This window comes from Vidua chalybeata, chromosome 2 (assembly GCF_026979565.1).
Source record: "Vidua chalybeata isolate OUT-0048 chromosome 2, bVidCha1 merged haplotype, whole genome shotgun sequence".
NCBI classification, from domain to species: Eukaryota; Metazoa; Chordata; class Aves; order Passeriformes; family Viduidae; genus Vidua; species Vidua chalybeata.
The window spans coordinates 51,346,312-51,373,692 of NC_071531.1; the positions used below are offsets into that span (position 1 = coordinate 51,346,312).

The 27,381-nt window shown below is 35.4% G+C and overlaps 1 protein-coding gene across 1 annotated transcript in view; it reads left to right on the forward strand.

The window, feature by feature from the left end:
- Positions 1-17,000, forward strand: part of DACH1 (dachshund family transcription factor 1) — a 356,631-nt gene extending 339,631 nt beyond the window's left edge. Inside the window, exon 13 of the mRNA XM_053936033.1 lies at positions 14,241-17,000. The gene's annotated coding sequence lies outside the window, so the exon portion shown is untranslated. The remainder of the gene's footprint in view (positions 1-14,240) is intronic.
- Positions 17,001-27,381: the final 10,381 nt, after the last annotated feature.

Consider the following 27,381-nt stretch of genomic DNA (forward strand, 5'->3'; position numbering starts at 1 on the left):
CACAAGGCATGAAACAAGTCAGAAAAGCATTCTGAAAACTCTGAAATAAGAAAAAAAAATAGCCATAAATTGAGAGATAGAAAAAGAGATAGATGAGGTGCCAAGAAAAGGAGGTAGATGGAAGTATCACAGAACTCTAGAAGGGAAAATAATATCATATTACTCATAAAGTTTCATTATATTACTGTAACTTTATTACTATATCATCACTGATTAGTAATGGACAATAAGTTAATGTTTTGCCTTTTAAATGTAGTTATGCTTGTAAACAAGACATGGGCTGGAGTTAACTTGATGTAGCATAGAAGTCTTCAATGTAGGTATCTACATCTGTGCTTGTCACCCTTGACCCTCACTAGATATAGAGATTTCTCTATCTATATAGATATAGAAATATCTAAAGTAGAGTTCATCCCATTATAAAAAATAATTAGAGTACCCCAGTATAGACTGCTACAAACAAATTTAGTAAGCTCAGTAGTATTCCAAAAAAGCTGAATTCAGTTTGTGGAGGTGAGAAAGTAATTTCTTTGGTGGTTGTTGTTGTTTGTAGTGTATGGAGTTTTTTTTTTCCCATACAATAAATCCATTTTATAGCAAAGGTTGTAATTATAGTCCAAGACTGTCTAATTGCAAAGAATTGATGTAGCATTTGACACAGTCACAAGAAGTATATGCTAAGGTGTCACTATTTTGCCCATTTTACATTTTTCAGCAAACAATTGAGTGGATAATATTGATTTCAGAATTAAAATTGTACCATTAGTTGGGGTGGCTTATATGCTTTACATCTGATGTTTTGCTCTTGATTGGCAAAGGAATACCTCATTTGGCATGCTTCAGGGCATTTTTAACCAAGGCCTTAAGCCGAAACCAAGTTTTTATGCATAAAGAAAGAAATAATAGATCTTGATATCTTGATAGCAGCACCGATGCTTTGGTGTCACACAAGGGTGTTGTGAAACTTAATTAATATTTGTAAAGTATTCTGGATCTTGGATGAAAGGCACAGTAGAAGTTAAGTTATGTTATTAACTTCTGCTTTTATATTTTCTTTGGTGATGGATCAGAGTCCTAAGCATTAAAAAGTGGCAAAGAGAGGGGATACAGCAATTTACAACTATCAGCTAATTATAGTTAGTTTCAAATCTTGTAGAGGGAAATAGCTGGAGAAATATTTAATGGGATTTAGCAGACTAATACTTGATAGCCGAAATTTTGTGTAAATGTACATTACCCGAATCATCATATGAAAAAAAAATTAATAGACTGACTTTAATTATTCTGCATTAGATCAGAAATGGTATATTGCTGAGTGACAGCATTTTGGTGTAGTACAGGACTGTCTTTTATAATCCTAAGATAACTGAAGGGTCAGAAATCCTGTTACGGAGAATGAAAGTTCAACATTCACTTAAAATATTCAAGAGGCAAAAAGGCAGTTAGACTTAAAATGTAAATAAAACTGTAGTGAGATTTTATCAGGCAGGCGGCCCTTTGTGCAGTGTTAAGCGTTAAGAAGGCAATCATCTTCCTAAAATATCACTCCAATTTAATTGCTCTATTTCATCAGTTGAAGAAAAAGAAAAAAGATAATCTTACCATCAAGAAAGCTATATTAGCTTTAACTAGCTGAGGGTTTGATGGCTTAATTTAAAAGTGGCCAAAGATTTTAGGTTTTGTCCTTTCTGTCTTTGGCAGTAATATAAAAGAGGCATTTTTGTATTCTTGAGAAATAGGAAATATTTATAATAATTTATTTTAAGATAAACAAAATTTTAATATGTCTGTAATACTCATATAAATTTCATATTGTATACCAGAAAAGTAAGCAATTGCTATGTTAAGTCTATTGTAATTCTAAAAATAGTGTTTTCTCGCAGTGCTTGTTTTTTATATTGATATGATTAAGAATAAAATAAAACAATTTCGCCTTTGTGTAATTCAAGAATTTGGCTTTCTCATGGATTTGATGCAGAATTTGACCCATCTCTATTAGTATCTCAAGTACCTATGAAATTAAAAAAAAAAGCTAAGAAAAGGAAGTTTAAAGGAAGTGAAATTAAAATTAACACATGTGGAAGGCCTACTTAGCCAGCATCACATTCTATCTAAGCTAAAATTTGCTGTCAGCATATATCTGTAATAAGTATTCTTCCAGTGAACTGCCAGCTGGCTTGTAAAGAGGATAAGATATTCTATAGAATATCCTGCTAGCTTTAAAAAGAAATATTTTGCTTTTGCTCATTGTAGGGTTCCATAACACCTGAAGGACATCCTGGGAGACAGCAGCATATATAATGATAATGTGATGTCATTTTGTTTTTCCTAGTTGAGAAACACAAAGTGTGTACCAGTAATGGTAAAAACATTTTTTTCTATTATATTCTTGTCAGCCTTATTTTTTAAAAGTGATGCAGCCTCTAATCACATAGGAAAAGCAGCAATAGCATAATAGTGTATTTTGTCATGGATGTTAGAAAGTATGGATCACAATGTGCTACAGCTGGCCTTGGAAACAAAGTGTTATGAAGGCAGGACCAGAAAATTTACAGTGCTGTTTTATGTGCATGAAATTAGAATATAGATTGTTGAAAATATACAATACTGTATTAGATAATTTAAGTTTTGACTTGTTTATTTTTTCTATGTGTTGATTCTGCAGATTTTGCCTGTGACAAACTGTCGGTGCAACCATTGCATTAAAAGACATGTATTTTTCATGATATTGTTTCATACTGCAATATGCTGGCTACAACTCCTTTCAAGTAATCAAGCTATATTTAATACAAACATAAAATAAAAAGCAGCAATAATTTGCTTTCATTTTTAGCTTTATGCTCTGACTCAAAGATATATACTCTTAGCCATTGGAGAGAGAACAGCATCTTTGCACATTGCTGAACTGGACATAAAATACTGTGGCTGGATCAGGCTCCTTGGCTTCACTGAAAATACTGGAAGCATCATAAAATTAGTACACTGACTGGGGGATCAGTTCCATTTTCAACCTTACCATCAAATTCGTTATGACAATCACAGTCACTTTCGCTGCAGTAACTATGCCATCCAATAAAATCTGGTTCCCAATGCTAAAATATTGAAAGGCTCACACACTATTAAAACATACAAATATCAGTTTTATTCCAGTTGCAAATGGGCAATAGTTCCAGAGCTTGATCTTAAACATTCAGTGCGCAGAAAAATCCTCATTTTATAAGGTTTCCATCTAGGTTTTTTTCACATTCTTGCAAAACCATTGACTTCTTAGTTTTTCCAGCAAAAATTAACTTTATAGCCAAGTGTATTTTACCAGGCCAGATATTCAGTAAATATATTCAGGATATAGTCAGTTTTTGCCTCTTTTTCTACTAAAGTAGCATAGCATTATGGGTAGTACTAGATGGGCTTTAAAATCTTCATTTTCAGGCTCTCATGTCACAAATATATTCATAAAAATCATTTAAATATATCCATCATCCTGGAAGACCACTCAGAACTGAGTTTCTGCAAGAGAGTTGGTTTTTGTCTCTTATTATTTAATGTATATACAAGGAATGATCAGTTGCTCTTCTCTGATAAGCAAATAAATTAATTTTATGTGCATAGTGTGGACTGTATTCCTTGTCTTATACTAGTAGCCTGTTCTGAAATTATTCCAGTCTAAGTTCACCTTGAGAATGGGTAACCAGAATCTTAAACATTGTTCCAGGGAATGTCCTGCAAATGCCTTGTACAATGCCATTAGTGTGTTGCTATTGACAAGAAACACTTTAAGTGGAAAGCTGGGGGAGATGGGGAGAGGGAGGGAGATGGATGGGGAAGAGTAAAAGCAACCAGGAAGTAACATTTTTCATTCCCTCTGTCTTGAAAAAATCACACTTTGAAGCAAGAAAATTTTACACTTCAGATATTTTGCACAGCTCATTGCTTCTGGCTGCAAGGTAGTCACTTGATCCCAAAGTCATTGGTTAAGACTGCTCTGTGGTTTAATTTCGCCATTCTCTTTTCTTTTGCTTACTTTTTGATGATGAACCATGGTGTTAAGTCCTCTCTGGGAAAGCATGCTGCTTCCATATGGTCTGGGATTTCTGTAGTGGGGTGCATCCAGGACACAGTCTGTCATGACATGCTGTTTTTTCTGAGGAATCTTTACTAGCAAAGACACAGAGTGGTGCCAAATTCAAACCACCTGGCCCTAAGGCTAATTGAGTTTTTCCTGGGAGGGTAGAATAATCATTTTGAAGTACCTATCTGAAATTATGTTACTACTGAGAGGGAATAGGGAAGATTGGCTTGTCACTGCAGTACTTAAATGCATCTATGAAGATGTATTCAAGATGGAAGTTTACAATTAGTTAAGGGAACTAGTTTGAACTCTGAATTGAAAAGCAACCTACCTGGGCTAGCATTAGCACTTGCTGCAGAAGCAGAGTCCCCTCATAATACATAATGCTGGTAGTTTTCATTCTGGAAAAGAACAAAACCCTTTTGCTTAAGTATTGCTTCATAGCTAGCTACTGGGTTAGACCCCATGTACATGTTTCAGCTTGAAGTCTTCCTCAGAATTAACATGAGCTGATTTTATTTTCGGTTTTGTAGTTATGCTGCTCATGCTAAACCCTGGGAACTTCATTAAGACCTATGTCTATTTTTGTGTGCTGGAAGGATTATGTGTGACTTCAGTTCATAGCTCATTTCCTAGGGCATGACTTCTGGTTTGGTTTCTGTTGCCTTGGCTCTTGTTCTGGAGCTGAATGGCACTGCTTGGTGCCATAAACTTGCTTTCATACAAAATATCTAAAAGCAGCAAGCTTATGTTACATATATTTTGACATTCCATGCACCCTTAATAGATTTTCCATAAGCTTGCTGCTGTGCAATCTATCTATTTTACAGCCTCATTCCTTCTTGTTCTGCATGTGACTGTTTCTTCATGTTTTGCATTGGGCAGTTACTCTGTTTTAGCACAGAGAAGAGAACAAGAATGGCTGTATATTAAAGTGGGGTGCTAATGTGATATTGATATTAAGAAAGGACTCCCCATATTCCAGAATTATGTATGCAGACTAATATAGCTTTCTTTAAGTGGCCTCTATTTTCCAGTAAACTTTGCAGCAGTTCAAATGGCATCTCAGTTACATGCTCTTGTATTCATTGTGATGTTTAATCTGGAAACAACAAAACACTAGTCTGTCATTTAGTTACTTGGGCAACATAAAATTCAAATTACTTGTTTAGAAAAGATCTGGCTGGGAGAAAAGGGTGAGGTAGGTTTCTGATTCTGTGAACCAGAAGAGGTGCTCTTTTAGGAGTAGGTATTAGATCTAAGTCCTTTCTTGTGTTTTGAAAAGTAATGGAGATAAAGCTCTAGAAAAGATAATACCATAGAAAAACTCATCTTCATAAATTATTTGTGTCTGCTGAAAGAAATTAACATCACACTGTTTGTTGATGGAGAGTACTAACTATGGCCACAACTATTACTAGCAAAATTATCATGACCCATGTTACTTTTTCAGAATCTTTTTCAGAAAAGATCTTTATTATTCATATTTTATTATAGGATCTATAGTTGTATACACCTGTATCCTGCCTACTGTATCAGCTTCTAGCTGAGTGATGGAAAGGATTTGTGTGCATTTCTGTTTTGCGTGTATATGAAAGATAGTTTTAAAGAAATACTGACTTACATGTACTTTTGCATAGATACTTTCTGTAGGTTTCCAGCAAAAACTGCTGAAAGCGCCAACAAACACTGATCTCCTATATTTTGTTCCAATTTCATTTTATGACCACTTTTTCTTTCCAGAAAAGGAAAGTAATTATTTTTTTTAAGTCTGTTTGAAGCTTAACTGTATGATTGATATCTTGTATTTAAGATTACTTTGATGATGATATTTAGTGTAAAAAAGTGATCATTTGAGCAAGGCACTAAAATAGGAGGCAAAATGGAGAGAAGTGAAAGATTGATCAGACTAAGGAGAGGAATAATAAATTCTGTTTCCATCTGGACTTAACAAAAAAAACCCCAAAACCAAACAAAGGCAGAAAGTGCCAGGCAGAAACTACGTTCCAATATTCAATTCTTTTTCAATTTTATGCTATCGGATCCAAGGTTGCTTGCTTGATAAAAAAAAAAAGTCTATATGTTTCTGAAAATACAGTAACAAATAAAGCACACCTTTTTGTAGAACTTAAAACTGTTTTATGCAGGACAGATTGTTCAGCACCAAAATTATCCACACTGTGATACAAACTGCACTGAACACAATGAGCTGTGGAAGCTCACAAGCTGATTGTATTTAGCTGTGACTTCATCCTTTAATAACTTTTCCACATGACTCTTCAGTTGAAAGGGTTTTGTTCTGTTTTGTGTCTGTTGTTGTTGTTTATCATTACAATTTTTTTTTCTTTTTACTAACATGAAGTGACACAGTACAATGCCTTAGTGACTCAGGTTCAGTGCTTGTAAGTAATCAGTTCTGTTGCCTTTTTTGGATATGGCTTCTTCTGTTTATACAAATAGAAAAAGGGTTGCTAAGTTTGTGAAGCAACAAGAAAAGACAGTGTGATTTTTTTTAAAAAAATCTATTTCTTTCAAACAATTTGTCACCTTACTAGTTCAGTTTTTTCAGTCCTCAAAATGGCCAGTTTTATGCATAGTATATGATCTTTAAATAATTCAGGTATGAATATGTCTCCCCTACTTTCTTAGTTTACTAAAGACTAGATTGCTGACCTTTAGCTTATTCCCACAGTAACATGGGAGTAATGGAAATATATATTAATGATTAAAACACATGGTAAAATCACTGAGAGAAGATAGTTCAATATTTGAAAATAAGTGTGAAACAAGGTGTTTAGATGCTCTTTTTATACATCCCTGGTTTAGTTTTATGTCTTAAATTAGAATTAAAATCTCCTACATATAAATTGCTGGTTTAAAAAGAAACGCATGGACATCTCAGTTTCCTGAATATTTGCACTGAGTATTAACACAAATATATTTGTACATGAATGTTAAGTAGAGAAATGAAAGGTGTATGATTAATAACAATATGCAAATTTGAAACTAATTTATTGGTGTTACACAAAGGGCAAACTGGGATGGTGTTTGGCCAAATATGTTTACATACTTCATATTTGCATGTGTTTAATGAACATGCAGTGTGAAATCACCCATCTTTGCATAAAAACTCGATGGGCACTTTTTTTAAAGAACAAATTGCTTGAATTTCAAAGCCTCAGTAGTTGAGCCAGCTTTCCTGCATCTCCTGTACTCTGCTATGGAAGATGACAGTGGACCCATCCATGTTCCCCAATACACGATCTACTTGTGGTGCCAGTAACAATGTCCGCTCAGAATATATCCCTCTGTCTCTCCTTTTCAGTATTGAGTTGTAAAAGCTAAGAGTTCTAATTAACTCTAGACACTAGGATGAATTATTTCCCCTGAAAATGTACTGTTTTACACTTTATTAGGAATACTATGAAAAGTTATGTTCAGTTGATTCCATGACTGAATTTTACAAATGCTGGGCTTTTTGTCTCACACTCTGCAAACTGAAAAAGACTGAAATTCATCATAAATTATGTTCCCATGATTAAAAAGTTAGACTCCCAATTTTATCTTCCATCGTCGGTGGAAAATAAAATCTCTTGTGTCTCAATTTGGAATTAAATATATGGAGAGTATACAAAAGTTGTTTCCTCTAAGCTCTTTTAAACAAGGGTTACAACTTGACTAAGATCTCTTCCATCTGCCACAGTATGCTTGATTTTATTTTGACTTCCCATTGCTGTCTTATCAAATATCACATGAATCAATATCATTTGTTTGCCATCCCTTTCTTTTTGTTTTGTTTCTCTTCCTCCAAATGATCAAATCCTCAGCTTGAATGAATGGTTAGAAGTACACTGTGATTCACATTTGCCCCATCTTATTAAAACAAATAAACCAACCAGTTATATAATTTTAATGTGCTTGAGCTGTGGCATGCAGATACTTTTATCAACTCTGGGCTGAAGAGGTTGTGTGGATTCAGGCATGCACGTACAACTGTTCTTTGAAAGGGACAAACCTCATTAAGATTACAGGTGCCTGGAAATAACTTCTGAGAAAATAACTACCATTTTCAATAAAGCTACTTCCTATCAGGAAATGCAATTTATTATGTTACTTAGCGCAAATGAGCAGCTTTGCTTTGATTTAGATACGAGTAGCCCCATTTAAGGTCACAAATATTTTATTCCTTTTAAGCTGAAGTTAGCAGTTTTTAATGGTTGGAGGGTCTGGCAACAGTATACTCAATTCCAGTATGAAGCATCTGCTGCCTTTAGGAGCACATGGGCTAGACCTGAGGATTTTGTGTTGCAACATGTGATTTTAGAAGAGGACCCTAAGCTTAGATCAGCTCAGTCACCAGCCATAGAGGTGGGGTTTTAAGAGTGAAGAACCTTTTTTTTTCCATTAAATACATATGCATATATAGGGGTTTTTTTGGTTGCTGTTGTTGGGTTTTTTTGTTATTTGTGCTAATATCGTCCTTAGAGGATTCAGCTAACACTGCTATTATCTTCCTAAGGACAAGAAAAGAGTCTGAGAAACTATCAGTACATGAAATCTCTGTTACCTAAATTGAAAAGGAAAAGAAACAGAAGTTTGAAAGAAAGAACAGAAAAGCAGGGAAAAAAAAAGCCCCACAAACTAAAATCACAGAAAATTTCAGAGCCATATTTGGGAATAAAGTTTCTGTCTTCACAACAAGAGACATCAACCTTTGTTCTTGGAAAGTACAAAGAGATTAATAGATACACTATTCAAATACCCTTAAGACCCATTTTGAGTGAAAATTGGCTTCTATCACTGGCCTGTGCCAGTGATATTTGACAAAAATATGTTAGCTGAAGTTAGGACTTCTAGCAACAGAAACTGTGGCTACCTTGATGTAAAGGTTCTTGGATCATGGTCTGGGATTTACTGTTCTACAGCTCACAAATTACAATTAAAAAAAGAAAAAGATAAAAAACATTATTGAAAACTTCATATCCCAACTTTCCAAAGCTCACACTAAGATTTTATATCTTGTAATTTGTTTTCTGAGCAACCTGTTCTAGTGAAAGGTATCCCTACCCATGACAGGAGAGTGGTCCTTGGTGATCTTTAAGGTCCCTTCCAATCCAAACCATTCTGTGATTCTGTGATTTTCCTTCTCACAAAGTATTTTGTCCTTTTCTTTTTTTCTTAACCTGGACTCTGGAGGTTTCTTTCTTATCAGCTCTCTGTGTCAAGCTGCTGTATCTTCCTGTCTGTTTGGTTGCTTGGTTGGTTGTTTTCAGCTCCTAACTATAGAAAACACTATCATTTTCCTAAAGAGAATTCAGCTCAGTAGGTTTTTGGAAGATAGTAAGTGACTGAACTCAGATGTGACAGCACACCTTGGACATTGATTTGTAGATTTTCATAAATTAAACACTGCAGTATTATCGTAATGATGATCATTGTTATTACATTTATTTTTAAAGCAACTCAAAAATATTATTTTTTGGAACTTGCACTCAGTGGCAGAAATACCCACATTACCATCTAATGGATGACTTATTTAGTTTGCAGCAGAAGACAAAACTTAGCATTCATTGTATATTTTTATCAGTTTACGAGGTTGCATATTAATAGTAATATATGAGTGGGTTTGTGCTTTTACCTCTGAAAATACTGGGCCCATAGAGATACTGCAAGCTGCCCACAGAACACTAAAGTGAATCATTACCCAGATGACATCTCTGTGGGAATGCATTTCGAGACATATGATTTGTTTCAGCATTGCAAACTTTTATGTCAGTCCCATTTGTTTGTTTTTTTATAACATTTGTGACCTTTTAACTATTTGGTCATGTTCATTCAAAAGCCTCAAAATGAATCTTAATTAAAAAGAGTTGATCTAAAAAAATACTCCCTCACTCTGGGTAGAATTTCTGTCATATCAATCCACAGACAAAAACAAATTATGTTTAGGAGTAGTGGCATTTTCAGTTTGAGTTACTAGCATGAGCTTGTGTGATCTTGCTGAACACTGCCATTTGCAAAAGAGCAATTAAAACAAATGACAATCTGCTAATCACACACAGTTCTATTTAGAAATTTAGCAGTATTTTCCTGCTTGACTTCCTAAAAGTAAAAGTAAGTTTTATGTACTTATATTGTATATAACAGTATGTAAATTTGGGAAACTTCACCATAGACCAACAATTTTCAGTAAGCTAAAAATATACCCCAGTGTTGTAAACATCCTTAGTGTGTGTCTGTGTGAGTGTTTGTGTAGTATATGTTTGTATGCATATGTTTGTGTGGCTAAAATATTACATATTTGTTTTACATAAAATTGTTTTTATGCTGATAGAAAAATTCTGCATTTGTTAACAGAAGAAAGTAATGCAACAGGCCTGTGTAGCTGATAAATTAAAGCTGATTGGGAGGCAGAAGGCACAGGCATGCTCAGGATTTAGGATTTAGAAGTAGTGGCATTTTCACATTGGCTTACAAAGGATGATCTGGCTCGATTTGCTGATCACTTTCATGATTTGTAGGTTTTGTCTGTGATTTTAACCTTGAAATCATTAAAGGCCTATGGTAATACTCCACTTGTATTCAGATAGGAGCTCTGGCTACACCTAGAGGCAAAGTGATTCTGGTGGCTTTGAGTACAACACTGAGAAGTTCCTGTCATTTGGAAAGAACCTCAGAACATTAAGAATAGGCAGATAAATGGATGGAAACAAGGTAGTAGGAGTATTGGAATGGTATACAATGGAAAGAGACAGCAGACAAATATAGGGGTTGTATTTGGTCACCACTTTGTGATGCAAGGTTATCGTTCCTCTGCAGATCTGTGATTTTTTCGTAACACAGTTTCAAGTCTTTGAATTTCTGAAGTGCACTGTTCACCTCTTGCTCTTTCTTCATGAGTGGCTACATGAACTTGTCAGCCACAGTGCTATGGCCACTTCCCTGAAGAGCCTGTTGCAATTCCAAATCACCCTCTGGGTGAAGAATCTTTTTCTGATATCCAACCTAAGCCTCCCCTGACTTGGCTTTATGCTGTTTACTCAAGTCCTGTCACTGGTCATGAGAGTGATCAGCTTCTTCTCCTCCACTTTCCCATGTGAGGAAATTGAAGACTGCAATGAGATCTCCCCTCAGTCTCCTCTAGGCTGAACAGACCAAATGACCTCAGCAGTTCCTCATACAGCTTCTCCTCCAGACCCTTCACCATCTTCATTGCCCTCCTTTGGATGCTCTCTAATAGTTTAAGGTCTTTTCACATTGTGGCACCCCAAACTGTCCCCAGCACTGGAGGTGAGGCCACCCCAGTGCAGAGCAGAGCAGGACAATCCCCTCCCTTGCCTGGCTGGCGATGCTGTGCCTGATGCACCCCAGGGCTGGCACTCCTGGCTGCCAGGGCACTGCTGACTCATGTTCAACTTGCCATTGACCAGGTCCCCCAGGTCCCTTTCCATGGTACTGTTCTCTGGCCTATCATTCTGTAGTCCATGCATAGCACCAGAATTTCTCCATCCCAGGTGCTGAATCCAGCACTTGCCCTTGTTAAACTTCATATGGTTTGATTGCTCAACTCTCTCAGTTGTCAAGGTCTTTCTGCCCTCGAAAAAGTCGACTCCTCCCAATTTAGTGTCATTGACAAACTTAGTATTCCCTCGAGTTCTGTGGCCAAGCTGTTAATGAAGATGTTGAAGACAACTTACATATATAAACAAGTATCCTCTTACTTTGTAAGGAAGGTGCTTTGTAGAGCTGCCCTTTCCTATTCTTGTTTATTTTCTGTGGATACAGAATACAGGATCTGATACTGTCATCTTTCAAAAGTGAAAAACCTACTATTGATTTCACTGTCAGGTTGGATCCTTAAGCAGTGTAAAATAGAGCTGACTCTTGAAACTGTACTGCTGTTTATCTTTTGTTAGCTGCTACAAGGATTCTGCTTCCTGCAGCTGTATTTTTAATTGAGAATTAGTTTTAATACATATTTTATTTTAAAAGGTAAATGGAGACCTAGTATAATAAAACAAAATAAGTTACTGACTGCAGGTTATCAGAATGTTAAGGTGTGGGAATTATACATAGCACTCATTAGCAAGTGTACATTCAGGATAGCCAAAGTGCTGGTATATATGCAGAGTAATTCTCCTACAGAGGTATCTAGACAGCTTTAGTGCTATAAATGTTTATTGTGTTTATTCAGTATGTTTGGGAGAACTATATGGAAATGTAGCCAGTAGTAGCACTAGCTAACCTGTACTTAATGCAGATTTTCTTTGGAGATGGTTTTCCAGGCCTTCAGTTTTACTGAGCTCCATTTCAGGGTCTTCTTCTTTCTCTCCTGAATTCCCATAAGCATTCTGATTGGTTTTCATCAAATAATAATATAAAAGTCTTTAAGTTAAGGCCTTACTCAATTCCTTTTTATTTCTCTTCAGTGCAAAAAAAAGACCATAAAGAGCAAAGAGAATGGAAAAGGTTCTGAGAAGAAGCACTTTTATTTAGTGGGAAAGTTATCATGTACTCTGAAAAAAAAAAAAAAAAGAAATAAGAAAAAAAGGAAGCTAGGAACAGAAAAGAGTAGGGAAAGGGGGTAGAAAAATGTAAGAAAAATGTAAAGATGGGGAGAAAGTAACAAAAGGGCAATATACCCCAGAAGCTCGCAAAAGAAAGCTAGTGGTGGAAAAGGAAAAACAAAGGGACATTAGATAAGAATCACTGCAGCAGGGTGATTCTACAGCTTCCCACTTTCCCCAACAGTTCTGATAGAACTGGAAAGGGATTGCAGAAGGTTTTACAGCTGTGTGGTGTGTACTTTTGTCTGCTTTCAGGTTAACTTTTCTTTCTCTCAACAGCTACAGTAAGTTAATGGAGGCGATGCCACATCTTTCAAAGATAACCAAACATTTCAAAAATTTCAGCATTCATTTGTACAGGTTTATCTCATGCAATTGCTTCACTGTTTATATAATTTTTATTGTATATCTAATAAAAAAATCTGTAGACTGATTTGGAATAAAAATGTTAGACTAAGAAAAACAAAACAAAAACAAAACCTTCTGAAAGCTTAGAAATATTTACTGAATTTACTTAGATTCAAATAAGAAGTTCATGCAAACTTTAATAGCTGAGATACAGATTGTAGTTGCAAATGCTTATGTTCTAAAATATAAGTCATGTTTAGCAATTATGCACTGGGGAGGATTAATTGTTTCATAATGGGCTTTATTCACATGGGGACAACATGTTCTACCCTACAAGTCAGAAAGCTAAGAAACCTTTCTGTCTGTTTTCCGTTTTTTTTAAAAAAGAGTCATTATGTTGCTATCAAAATAGGTCTATATAAGGTGTTCATGTCCCAAGTGAAGAAAAAATTGCTTTGCACTTTAAAATTAGGTGAAAATATGTTGTGATGGTATGTTCTCTTCAAATTTTTCTAGATCAACAATTACTGGCTGGGTTAGCTTAGTTTCTTTTGTTCCCTCACATATCTCACTTAAATATATGCTCCTCACTTGGGTGGAAAAAAATGTTGTGAGAAACGCACTTACGTCTTTAACATAGTAATTGTTCAGTTAATCTCATTTATGGAGGGAAGGAGGCTATACTTCACTGATACCGTTTAAATATCCTATACTGGGTTCTATATAAATAGCTACAAATGTGCACAATGGTTACATTACATGGTGTATTTAACAACACAGCTAAATCAGAAAGTGTGAGCTATGCCTTTAGTGATGGGAGTACTAACGATTGCATGCAAGAAGATTTTTTTGCTCTGCAACCATGAAGGGAATAATTGCTGTTCAGCACTATTCAGTTACTTTTGCATATCAGTAAAAACACATGCACAGAGGCTCCACCTACATTCCTAGTGCCCTAGCACTGATATAAGTCCAGCATACATTAAAACTTCAGAAGTTGTTACATTTTTCACAACTTGCAAAGTGAGTGTAATTTTCAACAGAGTTTATTTGACCACTGACAGATGAAATTGCTAAGGTGACATTCAGGTTTTATGATTTTCTTTTATTTTAGGCAAAAAGTACCATTGGGGACATTTTACAGATTTGTTGCATGACTACTTCCACTGAGGTTTTAAGTCTTGTGGGGTTTTTCCTCTTTTTGATTCATTGAAGATATAAATATATAAAGCAAATGTTTCTCTTTCATATTTTAGATGGAAGACTTTATTTGAAAACTACTGTCATGTATTGAATTTTTCCTGCTGAAAATACGTGTGCTACAGTAAAGAACGTTGCAGTAAGACATTGGCTCATAAGGAGTTCTGTGGAAACAAAACATTTTCAAACCAACTTCCTCAACTTCATTTATCAATGTTCTTCAAAAATGTAAAGAATTCTGCAAGAGTGTCCTCTTTGATTATCTCCTATGGCTCAACCTGGAGTTCTAGAGAATGTTTGTAAATGTACAGTAGCACTGTTCTCACAGCAAAAATCTACATCTCTGTGCCGGACTATTGTATCCAAAATTACAGGCGGTCAGAACAAGGCTGAGTATTCCCTTTTTCAAGGAATGCAAACTTTCTCCTCCTCTGATGATTCTATATTTGAGCACATCCAATGATCCTTCCAGCGGTGTCCAAGTACACTTACAGACTCTTACACCATACTGAAACCAGCAAGACAGCTCAGAAATGAACTTGTAGAGGGCATAAGAGGATTCTTATTTAAAAAAAAAAAAAGGAAAAAAAAAGGTAAAATAAGAAAAAATTGATACATTCAGTTTTCAAACAATGATCGTGGGTTTTTCTTCTAAAGACATTTTTTCCACATGCTTTCCAAGAGACCAACACATATATGTTAGACTACATTAAGTGAAATGGAATTTTGTGTAAGTGAAAAGAAATGCTGAATGTAAACAAACTGTTTTACCATTCACAAAGTCTCTTTTCCTAAAATAAAATTAAAAAAAAAACCTAAAAAGAATAATAGTTTCTCATTGTAAACTGGCAGGGGTTTATGAAATAAAAGACTTTGCTTCTTATCAAAATGTTGGTCACTTGTACAGTATATAACACAAATCACACAAGGAAGGTATTATGTATGCAGTAGAAATCTAGAGTTTAGGAAATGAAACTTTTAGATAATATTGTTTTGTCACCCTGTTGGTCAGAAAGACACCTTTCTAGTTTTAACGCATGCAGGCATGTAAATATTTGTCCTGGAGTCACAGTATTACTGAATGAGATCTTAAGCATCTGGTAACAAGTCAGAATTCTGTATCAGCCACTTTTATTTGTATATTGAGCCCTGGTTAGTGCCCTGACTAGTGCACTTCTAAGAATGGACTGTGGCTGAGCAGCAAGTCAAAATGCCAGAAATATTTTTATATGTTAATGTCATATTACGTCAATGTTGCTAAAAAAAAGAAAACCTAACAAACACTTGATGTATCAGTCCAATTCCACGTAGAACTGAGTGATACAGTTGAAGTCTATTGTCCCTCCCACCTTGTCTTAGGGATGGATGGTTATGTGTTACTTTCACTGTCTTTATGAAAGCTACAATATGTGTTTTCACCTTTGTGCTGATAACTGGAAGTAAGCTGCAAAAATTATGTTCTTTGCTTTGCATACTTTTGGGTTACCCCTTTAAAGACTGATTTTGTGAATCAGTGCTATTACTGTAAGTTTTGTGATTATGCTCTCTTCATCTAATGTTTTATGCATATAAAATATTATTTATTACATGGAAACATATCAAAACCTTAAATGTCTAAGATGCCTAACTTAAAGCAAATATTTCTTTAAAAGTAGTTCTGATTGGATATTAATATTATTTTGTCCAAAAAAAAGAAAAAGTAATGTTTTTGTAAACTCTAGCACTGAGCTTCTATAGTTTGTAGGTCTTCCTCGCAATACTGGAACACATTTATTTTGTGCAGTTCATATTTACTCCACCACTATCCTTTTTTAACAATAGAAAGATGTAAATACAAGTTCACATCACAGTAATTTTTTTAAAGAAATATTGAGCAATATTTTTCATTAAATATTGTTGTCTAATACTTTGTAGTGATGTTGTTTTCTAACCATGATTCTTTCATGATTGTCATAGTTGCTTAAACACACATGGGATTCTGTACTCCAGTTTTTGCATATGCAGTCTTTAAAGGGTTAACAGCTGTAAAGTTAGATGGACTTGTGGCAAGCTTTTGAATCATTCATATCTGAAAGAGAATTAAAAGCCTACAACTGAAATATGTACTAGCATTTACCATTGCTCTGCTCCTTGCATAGAGTCACCTGTAAGTAGGTTTAGTATTTTTACAGTATATTCTTTCAAGACCTTTGGGAATGCCTCAGTGTTTGGCTTGGTACATAAACAGAAGTGTTAAGGATTAAAGGGGAACCAATTTATGAGCTGGATGTTTAGAAAGAATCTTGCTAAAAACAGTGTAAATATTACAGACCATGAGATGTTACTGTAAGTTGAAGTTTTTGCCCCTCTTTAGTTTTACAGGTTTTTGGGTTGGTATTTTGGTTTTGGTTTTTGATTTGGATTTTTTTTTTTTTTTTTTGGCATAGATTATGAAGAAAAGTTGTCCTCATGTTATTGTTTATATGCTTTTGTAATCTTAAAGATATTAATGTCTAGTTGTTCTATATTATAACCATATTTGCGCTCTATGCAAGCCCTTGGAACAGAACATACTCATCTTCATGTAGGACCTATGAAAATTGTCTATTTTTATCTATATATTTAAAGTTTTCTAAAAATGAAAAAAGTTATTACGAATTTTGTTGTACAAAATCTGTACAAAAATCTGTTTTTACATCATAATGCAAGAATTGGAAATTTTTCTATGGTAGCCTAGTTATTTGAGCCTGGTTTCAATGTGAGAACCACGTTTACTGTTATTGTATTTAATTTTCTTTTCTTTTCAACAATCTGCTAATAAAACTGTCTGAAATCTCCCTGTGACTTTATTTACAGTTCATCTTTATTAAATTTTCTGAAATGTATAACATCAGAGGAATATTTACTTTCTAATGGGAGGCATCTAAAAACAACATAAGTCAGCTCTTTGTAATGTGAGGCGAACAGTGCTGAATGATTTTATTTAACATGCAACTGCTTCTATCTCTAATATGAATTACTGTGGTGAAAAACATCATAAAAGCACACTCTGTGGTTATTGTTTAACAAGCATATTTTCCTTTTTTTTTTCTTGCCAGCTAAGCAAACTGCCCCCATCTACATGATTTATTTATGTACATTTCTCAGTTTATGAAGCTGTTATTTGTACCTTTTGCCTTTATATTATGATATTCCCATGATTCTTATTCCACAAAGCATTGTGCTGAACAATGTAAAGTGGACACATTGATGGAACAAAACAATATTATTCCTCTAACTACAAAAATGCAGGGGTAATCCTGTTGGTTTTGTCTCAGATCTCCTTCACTTGATAAAATGTGGTTAGAAACACATTTCTTTAACAAACCTCAAATATTTAAACATTTAAACAGGCATTTAGAAAAAGAAATAGTTCTGGCTTATCATATCTTTAGGCAGCATTGTGAGAAAAAAAAAAGGGTGCTTTTTTTCAAGGTCAAGATTGTTACTTAAGAGCAAATTTGGAACTACATTGGTTTTGCTTACAGAAAATTCAAAAGTCAGAGAGGTATGACTAATTTGGAGTATTGTACCTTATTGTCCTGCCTTGCCTGGCCTTGGTTTGCCTTCTCTTCCCATCCTTTCTCTTCCTTTCTTTTCTGAACCATACATACATGAACGCTTCTGCTTTTACTAGGGGCAGACCTGCTTGGGACAGCAGAAGAGATTAGCTTTCTTGGATAAGCCCATTCCACTACTTCTGGATGGCCTGGGGACTACAGGCATGAGGCTGACAGCCTTCCTGGTTTCCAGCAGCTTGCTGTTGCTTGCTGGCTGATTGGGAGTTTGGTTATCTGTATGTAGGGCAATCACAATCTCCTTCTGCTTGCATTAAAATATCATGCATGTCTGAATTAGTAAGGATCCCAGCTACACTGTAGTCAGCTCCCCTGCTATAAACTCTGGCACAGCTAAAGCAGGGTAAAAAGTAAACTCAATAATCTCAGTCCGGCTCATGATGAAATCTGAATTATCTCTACGGTAACAGACTAGAAACCTACCTCTGTGTTTTTAAGCATCCCAGTAAATAGTCTCTTTCAGCAGAAAGGAACTGTACTCTCATAAGTTCCACCCTACCTCCATTAATAAATAGCTACTTCATCTGTGCAAGGTACCTGGCATTTAGTAAGTCTGAGGCTGAGGGATAGTCAGATGTTGGTACTCCTTGTGACTTAGGTAAAATAAAAATATGCCAAAGCTCAGATCAAAATCAAGAAAAATTTGCCCTAAACATATCTTGTCCTAAACTTAGTAGGTTATGGTCAGATCCTGAAGAAATTTGGACTCAGCAGCTAAGCATCTAAAGTTTTAGGAAAATCATCTATGAATTGACAGACTCAAATGGGAATTACTTTTTAACTTTTTTTTTTATATTTTTGCAGTGGAAAGAGATACAAGGTTGGGTTTTGATCTGAAAGGTAAACCTCTTATTTGTTGAAGCTTCTATAAATTCTTGAAAATTGCTTCATTTGTTATGTGCTTACATGTTATTTGACACAAGACTGCAATAAAAAAACCCTGCGGCCAAGACTTCCAAGCGTGACTGCTGATTACAGATACTTCCAGTTTTGCTGGCCAAACTTCACACATTTTCAATGTCTTTCTTAAAATAAAAGATCCTAGCTCAAGAGTTCTGTGAAACTTATTTCTTCAGTAGCTGCTAACTCATCCATAGGACACTGAGGAATGTGTTAGTGTGCCTTTGCTGAGCAGGAGCTCATCCTGATCAATGATGATGGTTCCACCATCAGCAGTATCACACCCTTTCAAACTACAGCCTCCTGCTTAAAAAGCTTCATTTTCAAAGAGAGAGGAAACAAGGACTTTCTGGAATTCAGGCTTTTGAAAGAAATCAAGTTAGAAATAAAATCTAGACATCCACAGTACTTGGAAACTTTGTAAATGTTCACCTGAAAGTCAAGTACTAGACAATTTGGGAGAATTTGCACATGATCTATGAAAAAACATGATTTCATCATCTAGATTAGAGTAACAATGGTTGGCATAGTCCAGTGAATTGGTTAATTGGTGCTCTAAATTTGATTAATAAAAACACAGCTAGGTTCATCTTGCTTCTGTATTAGCAGAAGGCCAAGAAAACAGATCCCTGCTACCAAAACAAAAGCAATAAATAAACAAACCCCTCCAAATTTTCAAAACAAAAGCAAAACAAACAAACAAACAAAAAAACCAAACCAAAACAAAACAAAAAAACCTTATCAAAACCACCAAAAAAAAAAAAAAAAACCCAAAACAAAACCTCCAGTTGGACATAAAGGTGAAGAAGTCAAAATGAGAGGGATGAAGCACTAGAACAGTTTTCACAGAGATGTTTCAGGATCTCCATCTTTGGAGATTTTCAAACCTTAGGTGAGCATGGCCCTGAAAAACCTGATCTAACTGTCTGCAGTTAAAAAAGATTTGACTGCTTGACCTTCAGAGGTCCGTTCCAAACTCAGTTTTTTTGTGGTTCTAGAACCACGAGTTTTATTTGCATGATGCCCTTCTAGGCATAACGCTTACTGCATCCAGCTTAACAAAGAGCAAAATTTTATCCTATAAATAGCAGTTGTCAGATCTAGAATAGATATTGCTGGGATATATTTAAGCATTCACAGCTTTTTGATCTTCCATATCAGGAGGCCAGAAGAATGAGTTGTACTTACAGTAAGATGTGAAAGAAGATACAAGAAGTGAATACAAAGAGGATTAAAATGGCCCTATTTTAATACAGATATAATTAATTTAAATAGTAAGAATGGAAGCTGTAGCAACTCTGTCAATCAGTTCTTAGATGAATTTTCTAGCAATAAATAAATATAAGGCAAAGTGAATAAATTATATGTCCAATAATATAAAGAACAGCTTTTGGGGTTAAAGAAAGTAAGTTGATCTAGTTTTCTTGGTTATACTGGCCAAACAGTTTTGGAGGAAATTTGAAACGATAAGCTGGAACAGATAGATACTTCTTTTAAAATATACTTCCTGTATTTTTTTCAAATAGCTTTCTTGAAATGGGTTCTGCAAGGCAACCAACTATTTTGGAACTCTATAGATTTTTACCATTCTGAGATACAGAGGACTTTGAAGCAGTCAGTTTGGATTGTTGGCTTCTCTGTCAAGTAAATATTGTCAAGCAGATTGAGAGGTATGCCTGAGGTATGGCAAGGTTAAATTTAGCATTTAAAAACTGGAGAGACAAAAGGAGTGACTGGGCTTCAGTATCTGTTAAGTTGTATTATGGTACAAGCATATTTAACTAGGACTCAGTTCTGAAGGATTTTGTAGTTTTTGGTTTGGAGGTGCTAATTATGGGGTAAATTGCAAAGTAGAGAGATGAAAACAAAAAGTCTTGGTGAGAAAAGCAGGATAAAGGAATGAGGCTGCAACAGAATTTTGAACTGAACATAGGGATGGATGTAAATAGGAGATTTCAGCTGTCAAGATGGAAGTAAATAGTGATACAATAAGGAGAAACTGGATTCTAAAGATACTCTTTAGAAAGATGTGGCAAGATACAGCTGCAGCAAACAAACTCATTTGGCAGCATCCTGGGCAAGCAGACATTGTTCTCAATTCAATTCAGAAGCAACTAATAACCATTTGGCTTCTGTTCACTGTGACCAAACTGATGCTGCAGAATCTGGCTGTTCAGTGATGGGATGATATATTGGAAGCCAGAAATAAGTTTCTACATGGATCTCTTGAACAATCTGAACTCAATTTAACAATTGAAGAGGACAGAGATAAAGTATTACCTTCTTTGTGAGCTGATCAATAACAAGCACACCTCTGGGAAACAGATGCTTCAACAAATGCCAGTATTACCCTTGGAAGCCATTTCAGTGCTGGAAGCTGAACAGGTTCATGGGACACCTTACACAGAATTTATAGAAGCAGTAAATAATGATACTAATAATAGTAATTATTAATAATAAAGAATTCTCAGCTTTTACAGGTAAAATCTTATCCTATCTGCCTTCAACACAAACCTCTACAACACTGCAAGTGTATATATGGCATCTATGTATCGTATAGAAGATAAGACTCAAGTGATGAATTATGGGTTTAAAACAAAATCACAGCAAAAAGTTAAACTAAGCTATTGACAAAAAAGTTAAAAGAATTTAAAGTATAAAATTAGCTCAATGATTTCAGGATTCAAAATGTGAAAAAATAAATTCTAACAGCATCCACATGCCTAATTCAAAATCATAATAAAATGCATTTTTGAAGTACACAATGCTTACTAAATGTTTCCATGACTCTCCTGATCACACCTTTGACACTGATAATGATGTATCAATTCTCTTTTGAAGCACCTAGATGCCTAGCATTGGCATAACCTCCTCTTGGAGCCAAAATCTTAGTTCAGCAAAGTTATGCATTGAGCATTTTGCAACACCAGAAATCTCATTACATAACCTAGAAGAATAATTGAAAATAAGAAAATACACAGCTGCTATTCCCAACTATTTCTGCAATTCCACACCCCAAGAGTCCAACCACCCACATGCCCAACTGCTAGGTTGAGCAACACAATTCAACAATTCTTGTTGAATTTTTGCTCCTGTTACTTCTCCCCCAGGCACATCAAGCTGTAACTATTTAGTATTAGCCTTCTACTGATGAAGAGGACAGGGATTGTAAACCCACTGAGAATAAGGAACAACCTGCTTGGCACCCCATGTGCTTTCTTGGGAAAGTGTTCCTACCACTTGTCTTGAGAAGTGGACAGGCCTGGTGTCCTATAGCCTATAGCTCCTGTCTTTAAAAGGTACATTAAAAGTGCATCTACATGAGCAGTTTAATGTACAAAAATGTGGCTCTGTAGAATTAATTTGCCTTGCATTTGAGGTTCTGATGTGCACTGAGGCTCCCAAACCAGTTTCTTTCGCTGGTGGAACTTATTCATGTGAAAGGATATCATCTGGATTTTGTCATTTGCAATGTGGCCTCAGTAGCTGGTGTTCTGTACAAGCCTAGGCCTGGAAACCAGTAGAAACTTCATTGCTGGTAATGCCATGATGAGGTCATGCAATCCTAGAAGTGCAACAGATTGCATCATGTTGTAGTGTGGTCCTTACCTCCTTGCATCACAGCAATCAGCAATGGAAACACACTCCATGATTGGAACTGCTGCCCTCTGCAATGCACCGTCTCCAAAAGATCCCAGAAACCCTGCAGAGGTTTGGGTTTGAAGTGGAGCTGATAAATTTGAGCTGGTAGGTGGGGTTTTGGCTGGAGTGAGGTTTTTGAATTGAGCGTGAGGGTACTGAGGAGATATTTTACAAAGTGGTAAATGAATGGCATCAGGGATATTATGCTTTGCTATACTAAACCTTCTTTTTACAGATAAACTATGCTTAAATCAATTAGCTATTTATTGATTCATAAGGAATAATATAAGGTTCTTTTTTTTTTTATTTCCAGGTGTTACTTGAGTGAAGACAGATTGTGGTAATAATAACTGGTGCTTTTCCTTTTACTTTACTAAGCCACTATCAGCAGTCAGAAAGATTATATTTAGGGCTGTATGAGGAGAGTATTTTGTTGTGAGAACAACAGCAGGCACTTACTTTAGAACTCCTGCTAACTCTGGACTCTTCTATAAAACTCGCATGAGTAAATGAGTTGTACGATGCATTTTTCTAATAGTCTGTAGTTGTATGTTTTATTCAAGTTTAAAAATACTTCACCCTTTTTAGCAAATGCTGCACATTCATCTAAGAAGTGGTCATTAAAGAAAGTGCCACTATATCATTCCTTTGTATTTAATTTGGGGTAGAAAGAGAAAACTGTACTTTGATCAAGGTTTATTTCTTTTCCAATTTAGGTAATTTTTTATCTAAGCTGGCCAAGTTCAATTTAAATCATCATGTGAATTGTTGGTGAGATGCTTTTATTTGAATCAGCAAGCATTTGGCCACGGTGAATAAGCTTCTGGCAAACAAGAATATTAGTACCAGGGGAGATCTTGGAAAACTACAGTTTGTGCATCATGAACAGTTTTCAGTGCTAAAAGTTATGCTTTTCTTAAATATTGTTCTATTCAAGGTAAGAAGGGTTGCTTGCTTTTTTGATTTTCATTCCATTCTTCTATCACTGCATGTCAAGAATGAAATTTAACAGGAATGCAGATAAAAATCAAAGTGTTCAAGTTTCATCAGTTCTTCTCCATTTTGCTTTCTCAACACAATGATATTTTTTTAGTACTTAATTTTTTTCCTAGCTGGTGTAATTTCCAAAATACATGTTAAAAATTCTTATGCATTTTTTTATATTTGATTAGGCTTTAGCAGTGCAGTAACCAGGGCGGATAGGGCTAATTAGTCTGCAGACCACAGAGAGTTCAATACAGGTATTTCCTTGGCTGACAGAATATTTTTCTGCTCAAAGGCAGAAGAGGAGCTAGCAAGGACTGCGGGGAGCACTTTGGCCACAGCTGATTTTATCTGCCATTTTCTCTGAGTCAGTGCTTAACCTGCTAGCCCTCCACCGGCTGTGGCTCTTCTGCAGGTGTGCAATAGATCCAACACCCACAAAGAGACAGAAGGTCGATGTGTACAAGACTACTCACATTTTACTCTTCCCCAGTACACTGATTTTACTGAGCATATGCAAAAGTGCTGTCCTTTATATAGTCAATACAATAGAGTTTTCCAGGACATGGAAGGGGCTCATTACTTATGCAAGACCATCACCCTGAATGTACACAGTAGGATGTCCAATGATGTGGCACAGATATAGCCTTCCTTTGATTATAGCAAAACATGGTCAACCCCCCCCGCCCAACAACAAACAAACAAACAAAACACACACAAACACACAAAACCCCAAAACAAAACAAAACAAAATCTCAAGCAAAAGAACCCCAAAAACCCAAAAACAACCAACCAAGCAAAGAGGTTGAAATTATTTACAATTCTGGGGGTATGCAGCATGTAGTATGGGTCAGGCTCAGAAGATTTTGTGAACAGACAACTTAACTTTGAAGAATGAGAGAGATTGACGTAAAAAGATTGCTCTACACTGTTTGGACACAGAGTTCCCGAACTTTGGTGATTACATAAAATTTACCAGTATATTTCTTGCTTTAGCATACAACCCACACATGACTTCTCAGGCACAGCGTATCACAAACCCCTCCTAACCCCCAGTCACATTCAAATTGTATTGCTTGTACACAGGTCCAGTCACCTGTACGTGCTGCCATTGTGAATTCTATTTTGTTATTTCTACTCCACTAGCTGCCCCTTTATTCAGAGGATTGCTGAAGATCTTGTCTCAGAGAGGAAAGGAAGAAAGATTCAGCCCCAAGATATCTGTATTTGAAACAAGTATCTTCCATTGCAGCCAATAGGTCAGAGTTTCTTTCTACTGGGTGGATGCTGTTCCCAGTTCATTGTGTTTCACTGATACTTCCAAGGACTTTGAAAGAACAGTTAAGGGATCTTTCAGTCTTAGGAAGGAATGGGATGCTCCAACTCGAGATTTCTTTTCAGATACCCCTAGTTCTCCTTAAAATCAAAATCCTCCAGAGAATGTATTTCTGAATTGTGAAGGAAGCTTTAAGTGTTAAGATGAAATTTCTTTGGGAAATGCCTATTTATTCTGAATTTCTCTTGAAAAAAAAATTAATTGCTAAAATTTATGCACCCTACTGACATGAGATTTTTTAAAAATTTCTATTTTTTTACGTTTTTCCAATATTTTTCATTCTTTTCTTTTGTGTGTGTGTTTGCATTCAGATACCTATACTGAAGTCAGGATCCTGTTTTGAACTCTTGAGATACTCTGGTGAGAGTTACAACTATATATCACTCTCCCACAAAAGGATGGCAAATGAATACTGATAGGAAGGTGTCCATGCTTTTCTGCTGGGTGTAGGTATTCATACTTTTCTCTAAAGTGTGATTTCCTTTAAGTCCCAAGACCTGGATAATGGCATGCAAATTGATCCTACTGAATAGGAATCAAGCAGGTAGCATTTTTTAAAACAGCTGTTGATGTTTTCTGACATTGAAGTGGTAGGAAGATTTAATAAACACGTGTATACTTAGTTTTTCAAGACATGCTTTGTTGTGTACTGAAATTTGAAACTGCATGGATATCTATTTAAAAATTCACTGGACACTTGTGGTTTTGTTTAATCCCATGAAGCCCTTAGTTGCATCCTAAATGAGTTACATTCCTCCAGAAATCTGGCTTTTAGAGGTGAAAGAATCTTGGACAATGGCCCTATTGTTAATCATTATTTCCAGTATAATGTAACAAATGTTCTAACCTTGAAAGGAGGCAGGGGAGTAAAACCCTAGCCTGCCTCCTTATCCTTTTTCCTTCCAGGTTTTATTCTTTTACAGCTGTAGCAGTACAAAGCAGCTACGACTAAGAATATGAATCACTGTTGCTATCGTCATTAACTTAATGCCCATGTGTAGATTTATCTGCAGACTTTCAGTTTGATAAACTGTTGGCATGTAAATATTTCCTTGAAGAAATTCCAGTCCAGCTGCTTTTGTTTACAAATCTATCAATGGTTAACACCATAGAATGTATTTTGCCAGTGTCTGAATTATAATTACAACTTCTTTAATTGTGAATTCGTTATAAAAGAGGAGGACAAAACTAAATAATAAATATTTTGCAGATTTTTTGGAACCACGCCAGCAGCTTTGCCTGCATTAGTTTTTGAAAATGTAAGGACTTACACTTGTAAGTCTCCATTCTATTATTCTTTCTTATTATTTATTTGTACAGTTAATTGTGAAGAAACTCTTTCTGAATAATTATTTCATTGCACTTATTTTGTCTTCAGAAGTTCTTCTGCTTATTTCTCATTTTTACTTCTTAACTTTTGCTTGATTATTCTATGGATTTAATTAAGAGTTGATTTTGACACACCAGTCACAGTAACATCTAAACTGACCTGAATACTGAGTATTTGAAGGTTTGGAAAAAAAATTTTGAGATACAGATCAAAGAAACTCTGGAATTTCACTTGGCAGCAGGTTATTGGCTTTGCTTGTTGCTGTTTTGACCAGCGATGCAGAGAGTCGTGCTTTGAATTTATTGAACTCTCACTGGTTTGTATAATTGTTTGTTACAACTTAATTACAATTCAGTACAATTTTCATGGATCAGCTCTGGAGGCAAACTATGAAATTTATTATCCCTAAATTAGGACAGCTAAAAGTTAAATTTGAGCTACATATTATAGACCTATTTCTAGCCAATGGACAAAATCCACACCTCAGAATAATAAATCATTTGTTATCAACCCTTGGGTGCCTCTTTTAGGATTAGATGAATCACTTGTGAAGGTACCTATTTGTCTTTATTAGTCAACAAAAGGGTACCTTTTAGCCAGCAGCTATGGCAGGAGATGACTTTGCCTGGGAATTGCTGTAAGAGCTGTTGGGAAGTACTTTGGTTTCACTAGCTAGTCCCACCAAACTTCTACCAGGATTTTATATCCTTTGCATGTGTATCCTTTCAACCAGTTTTTGAGCCCTATAGTGACACCAGTAAGAGGGTCCACCACATCTGTATATGCCTTTCTGGTTTCCTCATTTTGCTTATGATAATGAAATAAGTTTGCATGTATCTCCTGTGCAGAATCTGAAGGGCACAATTGTGGGGATTAGAATGCAACAACTTCTGGCTTTTTTTTAGGTTTCTTTGAAGACTTTGGGGTAGTTCGGGGAAATCAGGATTATTAATTTTTTACAGGATTTTAAGTTTTTTTATTGCCTTAATTGCATTTTTAAAAAGTTAAATATTTTGAGATGTAAAAAGTAATGAATGCAAATAAATAATTGTATAATTATACACTATTTTTGTAATGGTTTTTCATTTTCCCTGCTAGAAGTGAAGGAATATTTTTCAACAGCAATCTTATGTAGAAGTAAGGGATAACTTTGGAAAGGTATCTCTTGTTCATGCACTTTAAGAATCTAACTTCCACCTGGTAAATGAGCCTTCCCAATAAAATACCCTGTAGTTACACAAACATTTTTCTGGAATATTCTGTAGGAAAATCTCATTTTCTTGACTTAATTCTGTAAGTATAGGTGTCTGTGAATTTTCTCTGAGACTAGGAAATGCATCCTTTTTTTTCTTTATCTGTATAGTTAATTTAGTCAACTTCTTTCTGAAAATGGTTTCTTAGTATTCTGA